The sequence below is a fragment of the Trichosurus vulpecula genome, chromosome 1 (genome assembly GCF_011100635.1).
Source record: "Trichosurus vulpecula isolate mTriVul1 chromosome 1, mTriVul1.pri, whole genome shotgun sequence".
Taxonomy (NCBI): Eukaryota; Metazoa; Chordata; class Mammalia; order Diprotodontia; family Phalangeridae; genus Trichosurus; species Trichosurus vulpecula.
Window position 1 is genome coordinate 107,141,271 of NC_050573.1, and position 25,462 is coordinate 107,166,732.

The window sequence follows — 25,462 nt, forward strand, 5'->3', positions numbered from 1 at the left end:
GAAGACAGTAAAGCTGTAATATTGAGGGACTTCAGTCTGACCATAAGGTAAATAAAAAAAATTAATCTAAATTTTTAAAAAAGATATGATAGGAGCATCTAGGCAGTGCAGTGAGTAGGTCACTGGCCCTGGAGGCAGGAGGACCTGAGTTCAAATCTGGCCTCAGACACTTGACACACTAGCTGTGTGACCCTGGGAAGTCACTTAACCCTAATTGCCCTGTCTTCTTCCCCCCCCCCCCCCAAAAAAAAAAGATATGGTAGGCCTTTGGAGAATAGTGAATGGAAATAGAATGGAGTATATGTATTACCCAGCTCTGTATGGCACCATCAAAACCTTACAACTGAATGCGGAAAAGCAGAAATATTAAATTCATCTTTTTCTAACCATCATACAATAAAATTATGTTCAATAAAGGGCCTTAATAGCAACTGAATAACAGTTCCAAAGAATGTGTGGGTGAAAGAACAAATCATAGAAATAATGAATAATTTTATTAAAGATAATGACAGCAGTGAGACAATGTGCCAAAATTTGTGGGATACATCCAAAACAGTACTTAGGAGAAAACTTTTCTCTCTGAACAATTTCATCAGTAAAAGAGAAAGAGAACAACAAATTGGGCATACAACTGAAAAAATATTAGAAAACCAACAAATAAAAAAACCCATTTAAAACCAAATTAGAAATTCTGAGAATCAAAGGAGAGATTAACAGCATTGAAAGTTAAAAACACGCATTGAACTAATAAATAAAACTAGGACTTAGTTTTTCACTGTTGACTAATTTTATTTTTACAAAGGAAAGAAGAAAGCCAAATTCAGTATCAAAAATGAAAAAGATGAACTCATAGCTAGTGAAGAGGAAATAAAAGGAATTCTCAGGTGCTATTTCATCCAACTCTATGTCAGTAAGACTGACAATCTAAATGAATAGATGATACTTACAAAAATATAAATTGCTCAGATTAACAGACTGGGAAATAGGATGCTTAACTCTACCTTAGAAAAAGATATTGAGTAAGACATAAATAAACTCCCTAAGGAGGAAAGAAAAACCCCAAGACCAGATGGATTTACAAACACATTCCACTAAACATTTACAGAGAAATTAATTCCAGTATTACATAAACTGTTTGAAAATAAAGGTAAAAGAATCCTACCAAAAGTCCTCCTATGGCATAAATATGGCCTTGTTATTTAAACCAGGAAAAGTCAAAACAGAGAGAGAAAACTAGAGCAATTTCCCTGTGGAATATTGAGACAAAAATTATAAATAAAACACTAGCAAGGAGATTGCCGAAGTATATCATAAAGATCATATACAATGACCGGACTGGATTTATACCTGGAATGAAGGACTGAATCAGTATTAGGAAAACTATATACATAGTTGACAACATCAATCACAAAAACAACAAAAATTAAATTATTCTTTCAACAGATGGAGAAAAATCCTTTGACAAAATAAGCATTCATCCCTTTTAAAAACACAGGAATTAATAGAGCTTTCCTTAAAGTGATAAGTAGTATTTCCCTAAAACCAAAACCCAGTCTCATCTGTAATGGGGATAAGTTAGAAGCCTTTCTAGGAAGTCATGGGTGAAGCAAGAATATCCATTATTACCATTATTGTTCTAGAAATGCTTGCTATAACAGTAAGAAATGAAAAAGAAATTGAAGGAATAAACATAGGCATATACTACAGTAATCTACTTAGAGAATGCTAGAGAATCAACTAAAAAACTTAACTGGAACAATTAACAATTTCAGCAGTGTTACAGTATGTAAAATAAGTCCTCATAAATCATTAGCATTTCTGTATGTTGCTTAAAAAAAAACCTAGTAGGAAGAAATAGAATGAGAAATTCCACTTAAAATAACTACCTACAGTATAAAATACTTGGGAATCTATCTGCCAAGACATACACAGGACCTATATGAACACAATTACCAAATCATCTTCGCACAAATTAAAGACGTCTAATCAATTGGAGAAATATTATTTGCCAATGGGTAGGCCAACTCAATATGATAAAAATAACACTACTACCAAAATTTACTTACTTAGTGCTTTATTAATCTAACTACCAAAGGATTATTTTACAGAGCTAGAACAAATAATAACAAAATTCATTTGAAAGAACCAAAGATAAATAATATCAAAGGAATCAATGAAAAAAAATGAGAAGGTAGGGAACCTCATGGTACCAGATCTTAAACTAAACTACAAATCTGTAAACATGAAAATAATTTGGTACTGGGCTAGAAATGAAAAAGTTGCGATCATTGGAGCATATTAGGTGTACAGTATACCAAAGCAAATGAGCATATTCACCTACTGTTTGATAAATTCAATGATTCCAGCTATTAGGGCAAGAACTCAACTATTTTACAAAAACTATTGGGAAAATTTCAAAGTAGTCTGGTTAGAAAGTAGACGTAGATCAACATCCCACAGCATATCTCACGATAAAGCTAAAAGTGGGCATGTAGTTTAGACAAAAAGGGGGATTGATTAAGCAGATTAGTGAATTGTTGAATAAATTCCCTGTCAGATCTCTGAGAAGAGGAGTTCATGACTAAATGAGAGTTTGAGATGTTCATGAAACAGATAATTTTAGTTATATAAAAAGTTTTTGCACAAACAAAATAGTATAGCTAAAATTAAAAGAAAAGCAATAAACTTGGGAAAATTTTTTGCAGTAAATTTATCATAGAGTCCTCATTTCTAAGATATATAGGGAACTGAGTCACATTTACAAGTATTAGAGCCATTTCCTAATTGATATGAATAAGCAGTTTTCAGAGGAAATCATAGCTATCAATAGTCATATGAAAAAATCCTTTAAATCATTAATTAAAGAAATCCAGATTAAAACAACTCTGAGGTACCACCTCAGCCTTCATATTGGCTAAAATAAGAGAAAAGGGAAATGACAAATGCTGGAGAGGATGTACAAAAACGGGTGCACTAGAGCACTGTTGGAGCTGTGAACTAGTGCAACCATTCTGGAACTGTGCACGAAAAACTATTGAACTGTGTATTCCCTTTGACCCAGCAATACTGTTACTGGGTCTATACCTCAAAGAGATAAAAGAAAGAGGAAAAAGACCTACATGTACAAAAATATTTACAGCAGTTCTTTTTGTGGTGTTAAAGATTTGGAAACTGAGAAGATTCCTATCATTTAGGAATGGTTGGAAAAACTGTGGTATATGAATACAATGGAATATTATTGTGCTATATGAAATGATGAGGATGAGACTTTACTGATGTAAAGTGAAATGACTAGAACTAGGAGAACAATTTATATAATGACAGGAGTATTGTAAATATAATTAACTTTTAAAGTCTTCCTGTGATCAATACCATGACCAGTCACAGTTCCAAAGGACTCATGATATAACATGCTATCCATATCCAGATAGAGAAGCGATGAACTCAGAGTACAGATTGAAACATTTGTTTTGCGTGACTACATTTTCTGTATTGGGTTGTATTTTTCTTGCCTTCTCAATGAGTGGGAGAGGTAGAGAATTTGGGACTGAAAATAAAATTTTAAAAAGAAAAATAGAAACAAAATCCAGGACTTGTATTTGGGTAATACTACCACCTCCTCAAGCCATTCTGTCTTTACTAGGTCAGGTTGTTAACAAATGGCCTTTTTTGGATTTAATTTAATGTTTTGTGACTTTCTTGTTATTAAGTGAAGCAAAAACTTTTAGCTGCATACGTACCTAAGAAGAGAAATGTATAATTGTTGTTGTAACCTGCTTGATGATATGAAGTCTATAGGATTTCGATTATAATGGGCAGTTTTGAAATGTATTTCTAGGAGATGATAAGATTGCTTTTGCTTTGTTCTCATGTTATTTAGTACTTACTAAGTACCTTCAATCAGGATGCATTGGACTCTTGTTGAGGAACTCAGAAGTACTATTTTTCTCAAACTAACATTTCCGCCTTATTAATATTATTCCTAACCACATTGGAGGCAATTTGTCTCCATAACCTCTCACCCCTCTTCACCTCCTCCAAAATAGGATTTTGTTTAATTAAAAACAGATGAGTAATACATACGGGGTTTAGTTTTTTTCCAGTCTACTTCCTATCATTTTCAAAATTTTTTAGGTTAAGACATGCCCTTATATGCTATTACATAATATAAAAATGAGTTGTCAGTCCCAAATTTGAATTTGACATATCCTACAAGAAATAAAGAATTCCATTTTAGTCTTTTGTACTTTTTTAGTTCTTCTGCATTATGAGACGTATATTTTTAAGACCCTTATAATAAACCTTCTTGGGTATTCATATTCTAAACTCAGTCCTCCTTCAGAGTAAAGAACTTTAGAGAAGCTTTGCCAGCAAACAAACCAAAGAAGACAACACTCTAAAATAAAATAGAACCTAAGTATAGTGCCCTTTTGTACATGCTTAAATATACTTAAGTCTGTACTGGTTTTTAAGTTTTGTGTTCTGTTTTCTGGAACACTGGCTACTTAATACATCAAGTAATGTTATAGATCTATCTCAGAAAGACTGAATTCATTAAATAAGTAATGTTTGGACCTGCAGAGACTAGGTAAACCTTCCTTTTGATTTTATTCCTAAAAATTAGGAATACTGTTAGATATATATTACTATTAGAATACTGTTAGAACAAACTTCAAAAAAAAAGTTAGTGACTGGCCCACATCTTTTCCATTTTTCTAATTTTCATTAAATATTTCTTGAAGTTGGGTTGCCCTCCTGTTGCCTTGTGCACTGTCAGCAATTGGAGGGTAAGCTAAGAAATATTAAAATGTTGTCATCACAATACAATGATAAGGTAGAGGGAGGAGAGCAGTAGGTTAAGTTGTTGAACTGTGGGTTTGAGAGTTGATATTTTAATGTTACTAACTTTTAGTCCATTTCATTATTAAATTTTAGGATTGTTTACTAGATTTTAAGGGCAGCTGCGTAGCACAGTAGATAGAGTACTAGGCCTGAAGTCAGGAACGCTCACCTTCTTGAGTTCAAATTTGGCCTCAGACACTTACTAACTGTGTGTCCCTGGGCAAATCTCTTCACCATTTGCCTCAGTTTCCTCATCTATAAGGTGAGTTGGAGAAGGAAATGGCAGACCATTCCAGCATCTTTGCTAAGAAAACTCCAGAAGGGGTCATGAAAAATTGGACACAACTGAAAAAAACTAAACAACCTCAGCACTAAATTATAAACTTCTTGAAAGCAGGAACCATCTCTTGTTTATGCTTCTGTCTTCTCTTTGTGCTTAACATAGTATTTTGTACAGAATAGATGCTGGAAAAACATAATGAATCTAAGGTATTTTTTTTTTTCATCTCCAGTCATGCCTAGAGCTACTATGAAAATAAATTTCCTTCTGTCTTTGTGCCTGTCTTCTACATCCTCCCCTTAAGTGACTTTCGCTACTGAGATGATAAATATCTTTTTTTTTTTTTTACCTCATTTTGTAGTGATTTTCTACATAGGATCTGCATGTAGTCAGAGATCACTTTAGGACCCTGTATTATCTTATCATAGGACTGTTAGTACAGTGGTTTACCAAACAGCCAACAACCCTTCTTTTGCAGCTGTAAACATGCTTTATCCTTTACTTTTTTCCCTTGCATTTCCTGCCTCTGTCTCTTACCCTCCCCTTCCCTCTCTTAAAACCAAAGCAAGTTTGAAAAACCTTTTGAAGCTGATGAAGTACATTTAACATTGTATTTTTGCTGTATCCTAGAGTACACACTGTCTAAATAAGCTGGTACTTATATTATAAATGCTTATTTTATTCAGGCAATTGGCTATGCTAAGTATTTTCTATTAGCAGAACATTAGTATAGGCTTTTGGCCAGACTGTGGATGTAGCTCTTTGTATAGAAGTTGATGTTTTGATGTCTGATTATAAGCCTAGAGGTCAGGGTTCTAGTCCCTCCTGTACCATTAATTCCTCAGATCTTCATGGTCTTTTCCAGTTTCCTCATTTGTAAAATGTGGGAGTTGGAACTAGACAATCTAAAAGCTCACTTTGGTTTTAACCATCTACAATTTTGTTATATTTAAAATTTATAGCAAGAAGATGGTTTCACATTTATGAGAATTAAATGCAAAAATAGAGTTATCCTTTCCACATTGCGACTTCCCCATTGTGGTTTCCATATATCATGGGTTAGCCTAAGAAATTAAATGGGAATTTTTGGGGAGTTTTGTGGAAGTTGCAGATGACACATGAAGGTTGGCAGACAACACAGAGCCTATGACAAAATACTTAATCCAGATTTTACAGTAAGGTACTGTAAATACCCCTTAAAAGAAAAAGAAACAATTCAGACTTCTGGTATTAGAGGGAGGGCCAAAAATTTTTATGTGGATTTTCCGGACACAGGAGTGCTATGCTCATAACCCCAACCTTGTGGAAGGGATATTTGTATATTTTGAGATTTTTCACTTCAGATTTGTGTGGTTTTTCTATCAATGCAAATAGGCCCTTGTATGTCTTAGTTCAGATGGCTTTTCTTGAGCTGCTGTGTGCTTCCCTTTCTTCCTCCATTTCCCCCTCAAAAAAAAGTTATAATTCATCACTTGATGACTACTCCTAGCTTGATTCTTGGGTGACCAACCGTACATACCTATGTGTGTGCATATATGTACATGTATATACACATGTATATTCTGACATTGGACCTATATTATAAGCTTTCCACATTTCATAACCTGCTACATACAATTCATGCTTTTGCTAATATAATCTTGAAGAATTTGTGGTAATTTCTATACTATGAAGAGGCTTCATAGTTTGGTCTTCATTGAAGAATTTTGGGATTAAGAATGATAAAATTAAACATAGAAAACTGTTGGTACATACATTTACTTTGCATTCTGATTTGCAGAAAAGAAAAAGCTGAGGTAGATGAATAGTTTCGTTATCAGAGTGCTTTTTCAAAGTAACATTCAAAAATGATCTGACCTTTTAAAAGAGAATTTATGTAGTGATTTCCTTTATGGATTTTCTTTTAGTGTGTGTCATAATACTTGTGTTTAAAAGCACAGAGTCTCTGAATGTTGTTGATGTTTTATGCTAAAACATGTTTCTAAGTGGACTCATAAGATCTTTTTTTTGAGAGATTTATAAACCAGATACTCTTATGAAAATGACCCTTTTTTTAATCTGTCTTTAAGATAAAATACTAAGACCCACAAAATTTTACTCAGCTGAACTCTTATACTACCTCGTTCACTCATTGTATATAAATCAGCTTATCGTGTAAATGAAAAGTTACAGTGTTAAAGCAGTACTTGTAAATTTTGTAGATCATTTCAGACTGTCCTTTTCTTGGACTTCACGTTTACAATTGTTTAGACCTGTGTGGGTGGGTCAATCACTAATTTTCATAGGAGTTTTATTATTTAGTCTGGGTAAAGAAGTTGGACTAGTGATTTTGTGGATTGAAAGAACATTAGATTTAAAGTGAGGAGATTTGGGTTTGGATGCTACATCTACATCTGTGATCATGGACAAGTTGCTTTATTTTCTTAATTGTATCTTTCAGATAACAATACACTGCTCTCCTTTCAGTGATTGTGACTATTAAATCTTTTTTTTTTAAATCATATCCTTTTCCTTTTCTTAGGGAATATTATTGGCCTACAAAAGATGACTTTGTTTTAGGTTCCTTATTTTTCTTATATTTACTTGTGTATGGAAGCCCTACTTTTTGGCTTTCTGGTCTTTGAAACCTTAATGTCAGTGGTGCTAATCAGCTATTGTAAGAGGTACCTGACAGGTCTTCCTACATCTACTCTTTCTTCCTCCTCCAATTTGTCTTTCATACTTTTGTCAAATTTATCTTCTATGTGTGTATATCTGTGGTAGTTGACATTTATTTTGTGATTTAAAGATTTACTAAGTGTTTTATATAATGGTCTCATTTGCTACTTCTCTGATCAGAGCCCTTCAGTGACTTCCTGTTGTGTACCAAGTTCCAATGTCTAGTCTGCTATTATAATCTATATTGTAGTTCAGTGTCACTCATTTAACCTTTCTAGCCTTGTTTTATAATACTCCTCTATGTGTACTATATATTCCAGTCTAACTGGACTGTATTCTGTTCCCCAAATATACTCTGCTTTCTTGCCTCCCTCCATTTATTATACTGTTTCCTATCTCTTCAAATAGAATAGTCTTTTCTGTTTTGCATGTTGAAGTTTTGTTCATGCTTCAGACCCTAATCTGAATGTTAACTCTTCCAAGAAGCCCTCCCTTATTTGCCAGTAGGTGATAATAACCTCCCTCATATATACACATGGTCCTCACTTAACTTTTTTCTGTGTCTTATGTATGATTTTCTAACTTTATTGATTTATATTTATTTATGTTGGTCATATTTCTTTAACTAGACTGTAAACTCCATCAGGAAATTGGTGTGATGTGTATCTTCCCTCACTGTTTCTGAATTTGAATTGAATATTCTCAAAGGCCCTTTCTAACTCTCAAGTATATGATTCCCAATTATAAAATGACAGTTTTCCCCTCTAAAATAGTAAATCTAAATGTAAACCCTAGATGTCAGCTATAGAAAATTTCATAGGCTCATAGACTTGGAGCTGAAAGGGACATGAAGTCCAACCCCCCTTCCTTTTATACATGATCCAGGGAAGTGAAAGTCATGTTTGTACTAATTGTATTTTGAAGGTGACTCAATTTCTTGGGTTCCAGAGCCACTGTGTTTTCCCACTGTGCTGTGTTGCCACATAGAATCATAGAATTATAGATTGGGAAGGATTCTCAGAAGCCCCACTTCTGCTCAAAATAGGATTTCTGTATAAAACATCCTTGATAAATATGTGGTCGTGTTAAACATTTAATGACTACATAGGATACAAAATTAAAATATTGTGACCACATATTCATCTTTAGATGTATTGAATGTATTAAATTCATGTAATTTACACATCTTAATAATGCAAGACCAGAGGTTCTTTTTTAAAAAATTATTATTATTTAATATTTTTAGTTTTCAGCATTGATTTCACAAGAGTTTGAATTACAACTTTTCTCCCCATTTCTACCCTTCTCCCCCCCAATACCAGAGGTTCTTAATCATTTTTTGTGTCATAGAACCCTTTGACAGTCTGGTGAAGCCTATATATCCCTCTTCAGAATGTTTTTAAAAGCGTAAAATACAATTCATAGTATTAAAAAGTAAGCCAATTATGTTGAAATAATTATCAAAATATTTTAAAAAACAAGTTTCTGGACCCTAGGTTAAGGACCCTAGTGTTAGAGTTATTACTGGTTCATTTTATAAGCAGATTAGTTTAAGATAAATTTCAGTTTTATTTGCTTTAAGCCTATATGTTTTGATTTTTACTTCTCTAAAGTTATTTTAAAAACAGACCATTTTTAATGTGATATAAATCTCTTAAGACTAGAGAAAGACAAAGTTTTCATGTCACTGCTGTCACATTGTCTACACTGATATGAGAAATACTTTTTAACAAAATAAGGATTGTTGTATGAGGGTTTGACAATGTGAACTGTCTGACAGTTTGCATTGGTCATTTGGCCATTCAGCAGGCATTTTTTAAGTTACATGTCAGGTCCTGCTAAGTGCTGAGGATACAAAGAAAGGCAAAAACCTGGTCTCTGCCCTCAAGTAGCTTACAGCCTAATGAGGATGACAGCATGCAGGAAGGAGTACATACAAGATACAGAGTATCTTATCAGGAAGACACTAACTAGCAAAGGGAATCTGTGGTGGGAGAGGGAAAGGAAGAAAAGAGATCAGAAGGGGAAATTCAAGCTGAGTTGTTAAGGAAGCCAAGAGGCAGAAGTGAGGAATGAGAACATTCCAGGCGTGGAATACAGAGTGGGGAGTTTTGTGTTGCCATACTTGATGTCAGTCTCAGGTGTTTAGGCACCAACTAGTATTTTAGTGATTATACCTAATTTCCATTTTCATGTCTTAAATATTACTAGGACCCAAATGTAAGGAAAGCAGCACCACGTATTTGTCAAAACATTTCTAATATTGTACAGTGTAAATATCTTATACAACTTTAAGGTCTCAAACTAAGAATGACAATTAATAGTATTTAAGCTGTTAATTTTATATTAAGTTTATAAAGTAGTTTCTATTTTCTGTGATGTCAGCAGTTGCAAATTTTCTAATCAGAGCTATTCATTAGTATGTATAAGCACTTAGAAAGTAAGTTTTCCAGATGATTTTGAGCAACCTGTACTAGTGAATTTAAAATTTTTGAAGAAATATGTTCCAAAAATCTAACATCTGGTACAGCAGAAAAGGCTTAGACTATAAAGTCAGAGGACCTGGGTTCAAACACTGGCTTTTCCAGTTATTGCCTGTGAGACCTTGGACAGGTCAGTTCAACCGACATTTTAATCTTTTCTATAATAATTGTTGAGACTTATATGCTTTACATACTTATACTTTAAGATTTGCTAAGTGTTTTCCTTTAAAATAACTCTAGGCTATAGATGATACACATACAATGATCCTCATTTTATAGATGAAGAAACTGAAGTTCAGGTTTAACACTCTTTCTGTACTCACTCCAGTTTCTCATCCTCCTTCCACAACACCGTCCTTCTCTACCATAGTCCTCTACTCTACTTAGGAATGTTGATGATATAAAATGTTCTATTCTTTCAAGAACCTTATGATTTCACTGAGAACACAACCGTTTTATATCACAACACCTATGTATGTATATGTCATATATGCTTGATAACAGTATGCTAGCAAATAGTCTGTGTGTAAGATAAAATGATATGAGATAGCAAGGTGATCTCCAAGCCCTCTTTTAGCACTGATATTCATTGATTCTAATTGATTATAGGCCAAATAGAGTGATCCAGAAAATAGAAATCAGTCAGTCAATCAGCAGGCATTTAAACACTTAATATATACCTATCATTGTAACGGTAATTGAGGAGACACAAAACCAAAACAAAACAATTCCTGGTTCTGAAGAGTTTAGATTCCAATGGAGGAGACTTCCTGTATACATAGCAGTATTTGCAAAGCATGTACAAAGCAACCTTGGTCTGAAAGGGATTGGTTGGGTGGAACCTTTTATAGTAGGGTGGCATTTGAGCTGGTTTGTAAAGGAATCTAGGGAATTCCAAGAGTCAGAGGTATGAAGGAAGATTATTCTAGGCATGTGGAAAATGAGTATGAGCACCCAATGAAGGGATATGGAGCATCTTGTGTGAGGGAAGCAGTAAGTAGAAATTCAGAAAAAGACTGGAGAAATCCTTCATGGAATGGTGGGGCCTTTAAATGAGTCTTGAAGGCTAGATAGGAATTATATAAGAGAAGAGCAGGGAATTTGGGCTAGGGATGGGGATGGGGTAGGGAAGTACAGTATATGCAAAGGATATCCTAGGGTAGAGTGAGAACTCTGGGACACAAAATTGAGTAGGTGAGATAGAACTAGATAATGGAATATATGGCCTTAAGAGTCACCCAAGCTTCAGAAAGATTCTTTTTATTTCATAAAAGATTCTTTTTTACTGTAAATACTGGGAAGCATGGAAGCAATATTAAAAGAAAATTAATTTGCTGCTAATGTGTAGGATGCCTTTGAGAAGGAAGAGCTTACAGGCAAGGTAACCAATTAGGAAGACATTATAATAAGTCAAGTTGATGGTATTTAGTGCCTGAATTAGAGTATTTTTAGTAGAAATAGGAAGGGATAAATAGTTAATGCATTTGGAAGAGAGAATTAGAAGTAGCTCATTAATTTTTTCTTTTTTATTATGAATGGAATAAACATCAAACATTGATTCATGAACATTTCAGCATGTAAAGAATAAAGGATAGTATATGAAACTGAACTTCAATTACGTACGGTTTTTAAAATTATGTATTAAATTTAACAAGATAGTTTTTTTTAAAAATGACCTTCTTGTTTTTGTCCCTGTCTGAATTCCTTTTTTTTCTTTTATGTGAATTTTAAAAATGTTTCATTGATCTTCTTTCCTTTCTTTTCCTTTTTTCTTTTGGCATTCTTATTACTGCTTACCCCCTCACCTGTCTATATTTACTTCTCCAAATAGAAGCCTTCCCTTCTAACAAGTATAATCAAGTAAAGCATATTTATACATTAGCCATGTCTGAAGAGATTTTTCTCCTTCACCTTCACCTTTTCTCCTCCTTCAGTTCATTACTTCTCTGCCAAGAGACAGGAAGCGTGGTTTCATACAATCTTCTGAAGTAATGTTTGGTTATTACTTTGATCAAAGGTTTTAGGTCCTCCAAAATTGTTTTCCTTTGCATTATTGTAATCATTGGATGAATTGGATTTTTTTTGTTATATTCATTTAACTCTAGATTTTAAAAATCAATCTTTCTGTGTTCATTTTATCATTTCTTATGGTACAATAATATCTTTACCACATTTACATCATAATTTGCTTAGCCATTCCTCACAATTCTTTGTCACAACAAAAATGCAGCTATAAATATTTTATACATTTGGGTCCTTTCCCTCCATCTTTAACTTCTTTGGAGTATATGTCTAGCATATTGACTTGGGGGTATGGTTTTAAATTATTTTCCAGAGTGGTTGTACAATCTATTGGCATGGTGTTCCCATAGCCCCTCCAATAGTCTCCATTTTTCATTTTTGTCATATTTGCCAGCCTGACAGGTATGAGGTAGAACCTCAGAATTTTTATTTGCATTTTGCTTAGTGATTTGGAACATTTTTTTATATCCTTTGATCATTTATCTATTAGAGAATAACTATTGTTCTTATAGATTTGAATCAATTTCTATATATCTTGCATGTCAGATATTTATCAAGAGAAATTTGCTGCAGTGACTTTTTTCCCCAACTGCCTGTTTCCTTTCTCATTCTATCTTGATTTTGTTTTTGTGAAAACTTTTCATTGTTATTTTTATCAAATATGTAGTTCATCTTTTATTATTATCTCACTTATTTGATGAAGAATTGTCCTTCATTCCACATTTGTGAAAATTCTATCCTTTCTTTCCATTTAAAACTTTAATTGTGGTAAGCGCTGTGAGATATTGATCTAAACCTAATTTCTACCAGATTACATTTAGTTTTCTTACCATTTAAATTGAATTTTAAAAGAAATAACCTGGCATTAAAAGATACCATCCAGTTTTCATTGAAATTTCAAAACCATGCCCTCTTCCAATTTTCTCCCGAATGAAATAATTATCTTGAGTTAAAGAAAGATATTGTTTTGAATCTTTATTGTAAAGTTTGAATTGGGAGGTTGTTTGGAAGATGAGTTTAGTTTTTTACTTAAGAAGTTTGTGCTTTCTTTGTGATATCTAATTTGAAACATCCATTGTGCTGGAGAAGATGGATATGGAAGCAGTGTCATCTTGGGCAAACCAGGTCTCATGAGTACAAGTAGATGGAAGTAATATGAGAGGAAGAGATCCAGAGTGAAGAGAATTAAATTCATTATGAAATGGAAATTACAGAGAGTACTGTGGAAAGAGTGTACAGAGTTGGAGTGGTACACAGCAACTACAGAGTTGAAAAGGTTGGGGATGAGAGGAAAAGTGGGGTTAAAAGGTAGTATAGCAACTGATAGTAGGTGATTAGAATGTTCACAGTCTCTGTGCTTTTGCCTCAGGATCTTTGAGATGAGTTGATCAGGCCAAAAGAGTTGCTATTTCTTAGTTAAAACAGCATTAATACTTAGGTTTCATGAAAGAGTTTGGATATGGCATGTATCAAGTCAATTTTAAGCTATACCTATATATATATATTTTCTTTAGTTAAATTATTGTTGATTTTTAATACATTAAACTACTGTGATATATAAATAAACATATCTAAAATCTGTCATTTATGGGTGAGGGTCATGGGCTTATAAATAAATCTTGCCTTCTACTTATTTATTCCTAAACAACTATTTTTGCTAATGGTTTAATGTGAGTGTATTATGTTTTGGACTTGGCATTAGGAAGATGTGGGTTACACACTTATTAACAGTGTGACTGTGGACAATCAAGTTAATTTTTCAGAGTCCCAGTTTTCTTATCTGTAAAATGGTAATATTTGTAGTACCTACCTCAAGGGGTGATTATGAAGCTCTTCTATTTCATTACCCAGTTTTGATGGGTAAGTTATCCTTGGCTGTAAGTCCAAATCCTCTGAACATCATATGTCAAGTTATCCACTCCTTTATAATGGTGGCTGCTAAATTGTGGGTGATCCCGACTATAGCTCCTTAAAACTTGAATTCTTTTCTTCTGGCTAGCTTGCCATATTTTTTCTTTGACGGAAGCTCTGGATTTTGGCTATGATGTTCCTGGTAATTCTCATTTTGTTTTTTGTGAGGGGGGAGGTGACCAGTGGATCCTTTCTATTCATACTTTGCCATCTGGTTCCAAGAGACCTGGACAGTTTTCTAAGATTTCTTGAAACTTGTTGTCTAGTTACTTCCTTGTGGGTCATGACATTCAGATAGTCCATTGATTCTCAATTTTTCACTCCATAGTTTTATTTTCCTATTTTTGCTATAAGATGCCTAAGATTTTCTTGTGTTTTTTTCTTCTTTGGCCTTTTGACTTTGTTTTAATATTTCTTGGAGTCATTGATTTTAATTTGGTCCACCCTAATTTTCAGGGTCTTTATTGCTTGGGCAAGATTTTATACTTATTTGTATCAAGCTGTTAATTCCCTTTCTGATTTTTTTTTCTTCTATGGGTCTCATTTCTTTTTCATTTTTTCCTTAAGCACTCTAATTTCCATCCTTTTATAAATGTAGGAATTGAGGTCCAGAAGTAAGTGATTTTTCTCTGATGTCATTTAGCTTGTTAGAAAGAAACTAGGACTCTAAGGTTTCTGTCAGTGTGATTAAGCTACCCACCTCAGAGCTCCTAAAATAACAAAAACTAAAAAACTTCTGGGAAATATAACCCGTGTTTATAAAAACTACATTATTTGTAATAAGACCAGTTAGTTAATTCATTTACCAAATACACCTTGATTAAATGTTGGGACAACACTAACAACCACAACACAACCAGGATAGATGATAGCGTGGTTGAATGGCTGGGCTCAAAGAATGGTTTTTAGTCACTTGGTTTAAAGATTGACTTGGGAATGTTTAGCCAAGAGATCAAAAGACTTGATGAGCAGAAGAGATGATAGGAGAGCTGCTTTCAAATATTCATTAGGTGGATTGGATCAATGGATAAAAGCTAGAAACAGGAACATATTAACTTGATCTGAGGAAAAACTTCCTAACAATTTAGGCTTTCTTTTGAGGTCTTGAATTCTCTCTCTCTGGAGGTCTTTTGAGCAGAGACTAGATGACTTCTTGTTAGGGATTTTGTGGAAAGGATATCTACTGCAGGAATGAGTTTGAATAGTTAGATGATTTCTAAGGCATCTTCCATCTCTACTCTGTGGTCCCATCATGAGGGAGCAGTATTTGTGGTCTCCTCCTCTTTCTCTTACCTTCATTCTCTTCCTCTCTTCTTCCTCCTTCTCTAGGAATAAATTTCCTTCAGGGTGTCCTTGAACAATCATCTCAGTAGCCAGAAGAAGTATTTTTCTCTGGTACATTTTGCCTTTCATGGTAGAGACCTATATTGTTTGGGTGTCCTGCATTTGCTTTAGGGACCTGAATTATTTAATGTGCAACTAACATTTATTAAAACAAAGTAATTTCATTTTAGAAGTTAGAATTAGAATTCAAGCTTCTTGAGGACAGAAGTTGTTTACTTTTTGTCTTTACATCCCCAACATTTAGGATGTACCTTTCACATAGTGGGTGTTTAAATATTTTAATTTATTCATTCAGTTATAGATTTCTTTAAAAAGTTATGTGTATATGTAAAATTTGGCATGACACATACTTTGGTGTACATCTTTTTAGGTTTGCGATATATGTTTTAATAATTTTAATTAATTTAGTAATATCAAAAATAATTGTTTTAATAGCTTTTATTTTGACAATATTTAAGGAATTATTTGAATTAGAATATTCACAGCCACATTTACATTATATTCCCTATAGCTTATTTTTATTATGTGGGCAAATTATTTATCACATATCATTGTGGTTCCATGTGTGAGAAACATAGTATTAGCTAACTGTATCGAAAATTACTGCGGAAAGATGCTTCTGACTAAAAATGATTATAAATTTCTCTAAAGAAAATAGCATTTTCATGTCTATAGGATTCAAGCTCTATGGTCATAGAAGAAAAATGCATAAATGGTTTAATTTGAACATGTTTAGTTCAAAGATTGAGATACTAATTTTTTTTTTTAAGTCTGGAAGTACTTCTACAGTACTTGCTTGTAAGCTTCTTAAAAGCAAGGACTATATATTTTTGTCTTTGTATTTCCCCAGCACTTAGCACAGTATCTGGCACTTAATAGTACGTGCTTTATAAATTCTTTTTTGATTGATGGCACATACTCTTAGCTCTTCACTTGTCTCTCTTACATTCTCTCTGGATGATAGGAATTTCCTTTATGCCAATCCTTAGACTCTACACTCAGTGTTATTGTGACTTTGAATTGTTCAGTTTGATTTAGTGATTGCTAGTCTTGCTTTTGTACTACCCTAAGCTGTTTCCACTTATCTTAAAAAGGGTCTAAAATTATCAAAACAAAATACTTTTCATTCACTTAAAAATATAAGTATGTGCACTCTGGTACTTGAGGAAGAAAAGTGAGGATGTCTTGAAATCAAACAATCAACAATAAAGTTACTATTGCAAAATAAATCAGGAATTGCATGTCAGAGTATGTACCTTTCTTAATAGCATATGTTACACTACTCTGGGCCAACAGAACTTACTTTCTGACTTGTGTTATATTTTAGACTAAAAATTTCCAGGATTAAAATTTTGTACAGTAAGTCTTCTTTATTGATTTTATTAGCTTGAAATTTCAGAAGGGTGGGCTTTATTTAAAATAAGGAATTTTAGTTGTGCTATTATGGTGTTTACACCACAGTAATACTTCAAGTAATTTAGCCCTTTATAAAGGTCATAAAATCAAATCTACACTATAGCTTGAATAACAGTGAATTTCATTTCAATCTCTAGTGAATTTTGAATGGACTGAGTTGGGTCTGTAATACAAGTTTTGTTAAATTTTTGTTTTAGTATATTAATACAAAACACATGAAAATAATTTCCTCCTTTTAGCTGCTAAGACCTGAGGTCGGGGTTGTTTCCCCTGCAAGATCTGATGACTTCAACATCCAACACAATCCTGAGAGTCCAGATTCCTGTTCTCTTTTAGGTGTTAGTGATTTTATCAAGAAACAAAGAATATTGAACTCTGGAATATGCAGGTAAAATGCTTTTCCATTCACATTTTATCCATGCTACTTCATTTTGGATAGTAATAATAATAGGCAGGCACCATGGTGCATAACACTTGCAAAGTTCGTTTTTCTGAAAATTGTTGCTGTTGTTTAAACTTGGCTAGTCACAGGAGATGACTGTTCGTCCTTGTGACCCCTTTTGATTTTGCATATGAAGGAGTTACAAAAGTGTCCTATAATGACATTGTTATTGTAGGATAGCAATAAAAATGGTAGCCAGCCAACTTGTAAAGCTTTAATGCCACATGGTGTTAGAAGTAGCTAAGAATATAAGTCCCATATTTAAACTTTATTTTTATTTACTTTCTTTAATAAGTTTTTTAAGGAGAAAAGTCTTCTGTTTTTAGACTACTCATAAAGAGTCATTGTTGATGCAGTGTAGTATACCCAATTAAATGCTACAGAATAAAGCTGGTACAGTTTGTTTTATATACCTACATTACTTCCCAAAAGAGGGTAATGTGTCTTAAATAGATCTGGATAAATTCTTTACTTCTAGACTGCCAGAGTTAGAACTTGATCTTAACAGTTTGAGGCCCTATATTATTTTAAAGGGAATGTTCTGTGTACAGTAAAGCTAATGATTCAGAAACATCAATAATATAGATAGTTTATGCTGTTTTATAATTTCTGTATTACACACACACACACACACACACACACACACACACACACACACACACCCATCCATAGTTGCATCTTCCTAAGCATTAGTTGAATAACTTTAGAGTAACCTGGTTTATTAAAAAATATTCATTTGTTCTCTATTTTTATTTGAGGTCCTGGATTATTTATAATGGATTCATAAATAAAAGGTTCATTTAAGAATGTAGAACCTTTTGAATTAAGGTTTCCTCCACTGTTTTATTGACTACATAAAAATATTTTGCTATATGTAATCATAGCATTTAGAGCTGAAAGTGACTTAAGATATAAAATCCAGCTCTTATCTTTTTTTTTGATACATTTTATTTTGATTACATTTTATTTGAGAGGCAGCGCCAGCTTGAGTAAAAAAGACCAGTGTTCAAGGTTCTGCCACTGACACAATTACCTGATTTTATGTCCTTGGGCAAGATCTTTAACCTCCCAGTGACATAGACAACTCTCTTAAGATTACAAGTTGCAAAGCAATAGCAGTCTAAGTTGGTAAAAGGCTCCTCACCAGGATCTCTCTAAATCGGAATGAAATTACAGGTCTAGTAAAACAAACAAAAAAATTTGTTCATATTTAATGTTAACAAATCATGAATAGAGGGAAGAAAAGGCTCTAGCTTTGATTTATTTCATATAGTCAGATGTATAATATAAAGGTTATTTTGTTCTTAAATATTATTAATAATAGCTGCCTTTTTATAGTGCCTACTATGAACCAGACCGTGTGCTAAGAACTTTACAAATATTATCTCCTTTTATTCTCACAACAGCCCTGGGAGGTAGGTGCTATTGTTATCCTCATTTAACAGTTGAGGAAACCGAAGCAAACAAGTTCGGTGACTTGCTCAAGGTCACACAGCTAATAAGTGTTTGAGACAGTATTTGAATTCAAGTCATCTGAATTCCAGGCCCCACATGTTATTTTCTGCTGCCTACAAATGTTTCAGCTATTTCAGAAATATGTATTAAATGCCATATTATTGGGCAATTTAATTTTTCTGTCCAGTTTGCTCACTTTATAATGAGGTTAGACTTAAATGATCTTATCCCTGTAGTAAGCTCTGATCTCTAAAAAAAATTTTTTTTACTGCTCTATTTCAATTGGATAAAAATATAGTAATTAGCATTTATAAAAGTGCTTTACAGTTTTCAAAGCACTTTCCAAATACTATCTCATTTTATCCTCACAACAATCCTGGGAAATTGGTGCTGATATTACCTCCATTTTACATATGAGGAAATGGAGGCAGACAGAGGTTAAATGACTTGCCCAGGGTCACAAAGCTAGTAAATATCTGAGACTAGATTAAAACTTGCTTCTTCCTGCCTCCAGAGCTTGTGCTCTATCCACTACCTCCTAGCTCTGCTTCTGTGATTTAAATTTAGATTCTTTTATGTGGAAATTGAAGTGTTATTGAGATATTATTATTTGGTACAGGAATCAGTTGCCTTTACAAATCCTTTTCTTTTTCACTTTTCAAATTCTTTTTATGTTGTTTAAATTTTATTGGTGTCTTGTTAACCTTCTTTGACTTCCTTATATCATTAGTTTTTTGTATAAATTTTTGTTTGTTGACCACTCAGTTTGACTAGTTGGAATTTTTTTTTTATACATGCTGATATTTTTATGCAGGCCAATTGGATATTGACATCATTTGATCCGTGTTCCATTTATATACTAAAATAAAAGTTTTCTAAATTTTAAAGTTTTTTGTTGAAAAATAGTTTTTTCCCTTGTAGAATTTAGTTTATAGGTCAGTTGTAGAAAGGACAACTTAGTTTATATAATTGAGTTAGAATTATTTGAAAGTTTTTTAAATCTAGTTTGGAAATAAAATATTTTAAATAACATGTTAAAATGTCTAATATTCTATATTCTTAAAACATTGTATATTGATTGCATTCATTATAATTTTTCTTTTAAGACACAATTTTAGAAGTAATAATTTCAGATAACTTTCTGAAGCTGTGAACAACAAATTATAGTAACAGAAAATAGAGAAGAAAGTAAGAAATATGGCTTCTTTGAATAGGTTAGTGTGAAGTTGTTGGCATTATAAATAAATATACAGTGCCTTCTCACCAGCACTCTTCAAATTTGATGTTGATTTTGCCCTTGGCTCTAAGTAGTCAAAGGTCTGAATCTACACAGATAGATGATTTTGATAAAACTTTTAACATTAATAACTAATCACTGATTACGATGTAATCAATTTAATTTTTATGATGCCTTTTGGTGCTGACTGTATTCAGACCCTTTCGTTCTCTTGGAGGAAGCATTCATAACATATAAGTATTTTGTTTTATACATAGTCTCATAGAGGCCTTTAGCCTCTTTAATTTCTTTAACTGGAGCTACTTTCAGTACTTTTAATGATCCTATTCTGTTTCCTGGCATAAAAGTCTATCTTTTTAGATATAAGTATTATCCTGGTTATACTGTATTATTATGAATTTTAGAATGGCATAGTCTCTAAAGAATCTGAGTTGGGTCATGACTCAGAGTCAGTGGTTTATTTCTAGTGAGGACCTATGCCTAAGAAATGACGTGAGGGATTTTATTCAGGAAATAGATGATCAGAAAGAGAAGGGAGGCAGCTTAGTCATAGAGAAAGAAAGAGTGAGGGAAAACAGACAATTTAATTGTCCCATTTATACCCATGAAATATAAAAAGACTTAAAGAGCCTTCAGTACTTGGGTAGAACATAGTATTATAAATTTAGAACTCTAAGGGATTTCAGAGGTCAACTAATCTCATTTAATCTCTCTCATTTTATAAATGAAGAAGTGAGGCTCAGGTAGTAAATTAGGTCACAAGGTAGTAGTAAATAACAGAGTTGGGATTCAAACTCATGTTCTCTGACTTCAAATCCTGCCTGCACTCTTTAAATTGTGATACCACACTGCCTCCCAAAATAATTTTTTTCAACCAAAAAAAAATAGAATAGACAACTTACACAAGTGCTACACTTAGCGTCCAAAAAATCCTAATCAGTCAAGAATGACAAAAGTGTCTATGGTACACAATTAAATGAACTGATTTCAGGCAGCAGGTAAACGTTGAATTAAAAGATAGAATGTCCTTTGTTAGGGAGAAATCACATGGTGGTGAGATTCCTTTATCAGATGGTAGAACTGAGAGTTCTACATCAAATTGGAGAGCTGGTACTGTCTTTCACAAGGGTGATGTCTCCTGAAGGTTTCTACCAGATGTGCCCAGGAAATCTGACATTACCTTTCTGCTTCTTTGGCCTCTATGTTCAGCAAAGTCAAATTACTTGGGCCTTTGCCTCATCTTTTCATTTTTTGTTTCAGCCTGCACATTCCCTTCTTCCTTTGCTTGGCTTTCGTGGAGGAGTGGACGTTGACAAACAAGATGGGGCTATGAACAGGAGCCTCTGAAAATAATTCAACACAGGGTAGTTTAGCAGATCTCTGAGAGAACATGGATGAGCACTGTATGAGAAGTCATCAGTGGGTTGTGATTTGCACCAGTTGAAGAAATAGAGCACAAGCATTTAAAAGCACCTATTAGTTATGTAGTTACAAAGAAGGAAACCATCCTTAATCAAAGATCTCATGTTGTAATGTGGAGATAGGGGGAGAAGGCAACAAGCATGTTATATCCAGTAATATAAATAAGAGAAAAAAACCAAATAAACACAAAGTAGATATGAACAATATAGTTACAGAAAGAGAAGGGCACCAGGAATTGGTGGGGGGAGAGGGGAAATCAGGTAAGACTTAAGAGTACCTTTGAAAATCACAGATATATTAAGTATGTATTTTACAGTAAGTTCTCTTTAAGACCTGTTTTTCAGAGGCACTATATTTTTATAGGGAGGTTTGTAAACTGGTTATTTCAAGCAGCAGTTGACAGTAAAGTTATACTTCATTAGGACCATATTTCAGCAGCTGAAAAAGAAATGATTAGAATTTATATCATTGCCCGCCAAAAGCAATATAATTGTTAATTATGTTGTCTATCATTGACCACCAGTTCGGCAGAATTAAAAATGAACATTAAAAAAAGAATTGGAAACTTTTAAGAACTTGATAAGTAGGTTTGTAATAGCCTACATCGTAGCCTATAGTTATTATAACTCATTCTGTAACCTAGGGGTCAGTAAACTAAAAGGCTGGCTGCCTGTTTTTGTATAGCCCAAGGAGCTAAAAGTGTATCTTACATTTTAAAATAATACCATATTTTAAAATGTTGAAATCATTGTTAGTACATGGGCTAAGTAGAAACAGACGGGATTTGGCCTTCCAGCTTAGAGTATCAGATGATTGGTCAGCTAGCTAAAGGATTTAGTTGTTTAAAAGAGAGTTTGAAACATCAAGATGCACATTGTTTGAAGAGCGATGGGGCACATTTTGGCTAGTGTCTTATAGATGATTGTGCTGTTCCTGTCAGGTGCCTGATATTTATGCTTATCCAGTTTGAGTTGTGATTTGTTTGTAGAAAGTAGTGATTTGTTTCAGTTTCTAGCAGGAAGGAAAACTTCTGTATGAAAAATTATGCATTTTAACTTCCTTAAGGACATTGACAATCATATGGTTAAAATAAAGATGGATAAAGAATTTTTTCCTTTGTTTATTCTTTTTGGTTCATATGGAATTATCCCTTGTTTTCCCTGCTTTAGTCAAGAATGGAACTTAATGTTTTAAAGGAAACAACCTGGCTACATTACTACAAAAGCTGATATTTGTCATCTCAATAATCTTGTGAGGGTAGGTGGTGAAAGTATAATTCCCATTTTACAGATGAGAAAACTAAGCCTCTAGGAGATTATGGCTTGTTTAGATTTAGAGGATTAGATGGCTATCAAATAGCAGAACTAAAACTTTAACTTAAAGTTATTTCTTTTTAAACTCCAAAACCAGTGCTATTTTCCTTTTACCCTATGCTGTTTCCATTTCTTGGTACCTTTGGTGTTCATCCTACTATAATATTACTTTTTTTTTTAATTCCTTTATTTGTGAGAGTGGAAGACCTGTTCATTAGATAATTCAAGATTAGGGAGATGTTTTGTTTTTTGTTTTTGTGTTTTGTTTTTTGGCAGGGCAATTGGGGTTAAGTGACTTGCCCAAGGTCACACAGCTAGTACATGTGTCAAGTGTCTGAGGCAGGATTTGAACTCAGGTCCTCCTGACTCCAGGGCTGGTGCTCTACTCACTGTGCCACCTAGCTGCCCCTATATTACTTTTGTTATATACAAGGAGCCTCCAATTTATACACAACCTTTTTAATTCACAAATTAAAATGATTACCTTAACTGTCGTGTTCCTTCATCGGGGAAGGCAATCAACCTTGTTGTCATAGAAGCCATTTTGGAAAAGAAACCTATAGCTTTTAGAGAAATGAAATTTAAAAATGGATAAAGGGAAAGTAAGAATAGTTTAAAAGAAATGGTATTCTACCCCATCTGGAGCCTGACTTCTCCCACAGTTTCTGATTTTTAAGGTTATTTTGTTACCCTGATAATCTACCACATAGAAATTCATTGGGGTTTAACACCCCCTCCCTCAGAAATAGAAATAGAAAGATCAATCAAGAGTCATTTACGCATTAGTGAGAATTCAGAGTCTGGCCAGATTGATTTCTTCTAGCTTCTGTGGATGTTTTCAGCTCTTTCTCATATGATGACTTATTTCCCCTGTTCTTGTCTTCCTCTTTTCTGTACCTGTATCTTCCGTCGTCTTCTATGCCTTCTATGCCTTCTTGGGGAAGAAAATTTTTTCCCCACCTCACTTCATTTCTACTCATGGTAATTACTCTCTTTCTTCAAGGTTCAAGGTGACATGACCCTGATGAAACTTTCACTTATCCTTCTTATTCTCACATCTACTATCCCCCTGAGAAGGAAGTAATTGGCCCTTCAGTTTTCTCATAGCACTTTACCTGGATCTTTCATTTGAATTTATAGTCTATTTTGTGTTATTTGTTCATATAACTCATTCTCCCATTAGGTTCCAAGCTCTTTAAGAGTGGGAACTGTGTCTTTATCATTTTTTAATCCCCAGCACCTACTATAGTCCTTAATGCTTGCTAAATTGAATGCTTAACATCTAAGCTTGACTGTACTGAGAGGATGGTAGTTTTAATTAGTGAAGAAGGTGTAACATAGGCAGTTTTGGAGCATGGAATGTTTTGGGGAGGTTCTATAGGCCTGATTGGGGTATAATGGAAGCCTTAATAAGGCTGAAGATATTGAACATCTGAGTGCCTGGGAAAAGAGGTACTGGGGGTAGAAGAGTCAGATGAAAAGATAGATGAGAGGATACTAAAGATAAATTCTGCTTTTTTTTTTAAATTGTTTGTAGTTATCCATATATGTAAGATAGCGGTATAAAAACTCCCTTCCTCCTTATCAGTGTCTTCTATTTGGAACCTAATTATTCCATGCCCTAAGATGCAGAGAACATAAGACTTAGTTAAGTCATAGGTGCGCTAACCCGAGAACCTAAGAAACACATCCAAAATACTAATTCTAAGTATCAAGCAATTCACATAGAACCTTTGAAACAGCCCATTTTTAAGTTCAGTACTTCCTTGTATCCCCCAGTGCCTAGAACTATGTGCTTAAGAAGTGGTTGTTGATTTGTTGAAGGGAATTGAGGACAAAAATTACCAGTCATTTTGTGACTTCTGGCTTCTAATATAATCTTATCTCCTGTTTTCCTTATCACTATGAGGGAAAGTAAAGGTTGTTTACTAGTCATAAGGAAGGATACCATTTTTTGGGCTAAATTTAAAATGATCTGAATTATAGATTGTGTATTAAAAATCTCATCAGTATTAGGAATCCTTTTAGTGATATTAGCTTTGGCAAAAACTGTTCTTATCTGGATAATTTAGTATTTCTTTATAGCATGAAGCTACATATTTTGTTATGGTCATGAAATTATCTTTTATAAATCTTATAAATCCTTGCATTGACTAAAACTAGTAAAGAAATTTCAAAATAATTATTTATGAGGGTAATGTTATTCCCTTAAAATTGAGACATTATGTGTTAGTAAATATTCATATGAATTCATATTTCTCTTTGGCCCCATTCTCTCAAAATGATGTCTATGTAATGAGGTGACACTTCAACTATCTTCAGTCTTCATATACTGAGGACAGCATACTGCTATTTTTTTTTAAAAAAGGGAAGAGAATTCCAATGCTCATTATTGCCTTGTAGTGTTTTTTAATCTATATTTTTCTGTCTTAATTAAACTTTGATATACAATAAAAAATACGGCTATTTCTTTTCCCTAAAACCTATGGCTGTTAGAACTCTCTGGGCCATGGCATTAAAGTGTCTGAAAATTATATAGATGGGGGTATATATGAGAAAGGAGCAGATTACACAGGTTTAATGCTTATTATAAGACAGACTGCTTTGTAAGAAAGTGACACAAGTGTGAATTATTGT

The 25,462-nt window shown here is 33.5% G+C and overlaps 1 protein-coding gene across 7 annotated transcripts in view; it reads left to right on the forward strand.

Moving 5' to 3' along the window:
• CYRIB (CYFIP related Rac1 interactor B) overlaps positions 1-25,462 on the forward strand; it is a 124,635-nt gene that overhangs the window by 57,241 nt on the left and 41,932 nt on the right. For 4 of the 7 annotated variants that reach the window (XM_036737640.1, XM_036737692.1, XM_036737664.1 and 1 more), the window contains exon 3: positions 17,196-17,344. The exons of the other annotated variants lie outside the window; for them this stretch is intronic. The gene's annotated coding sequence lies outside the window, so the exon portion shown is untranslated. The remainder of the gene's footprint in view (positions 1-17,195; positions 17,345-25,462) is intronic. 7 annotated transcript variants of the gene reach the window in all.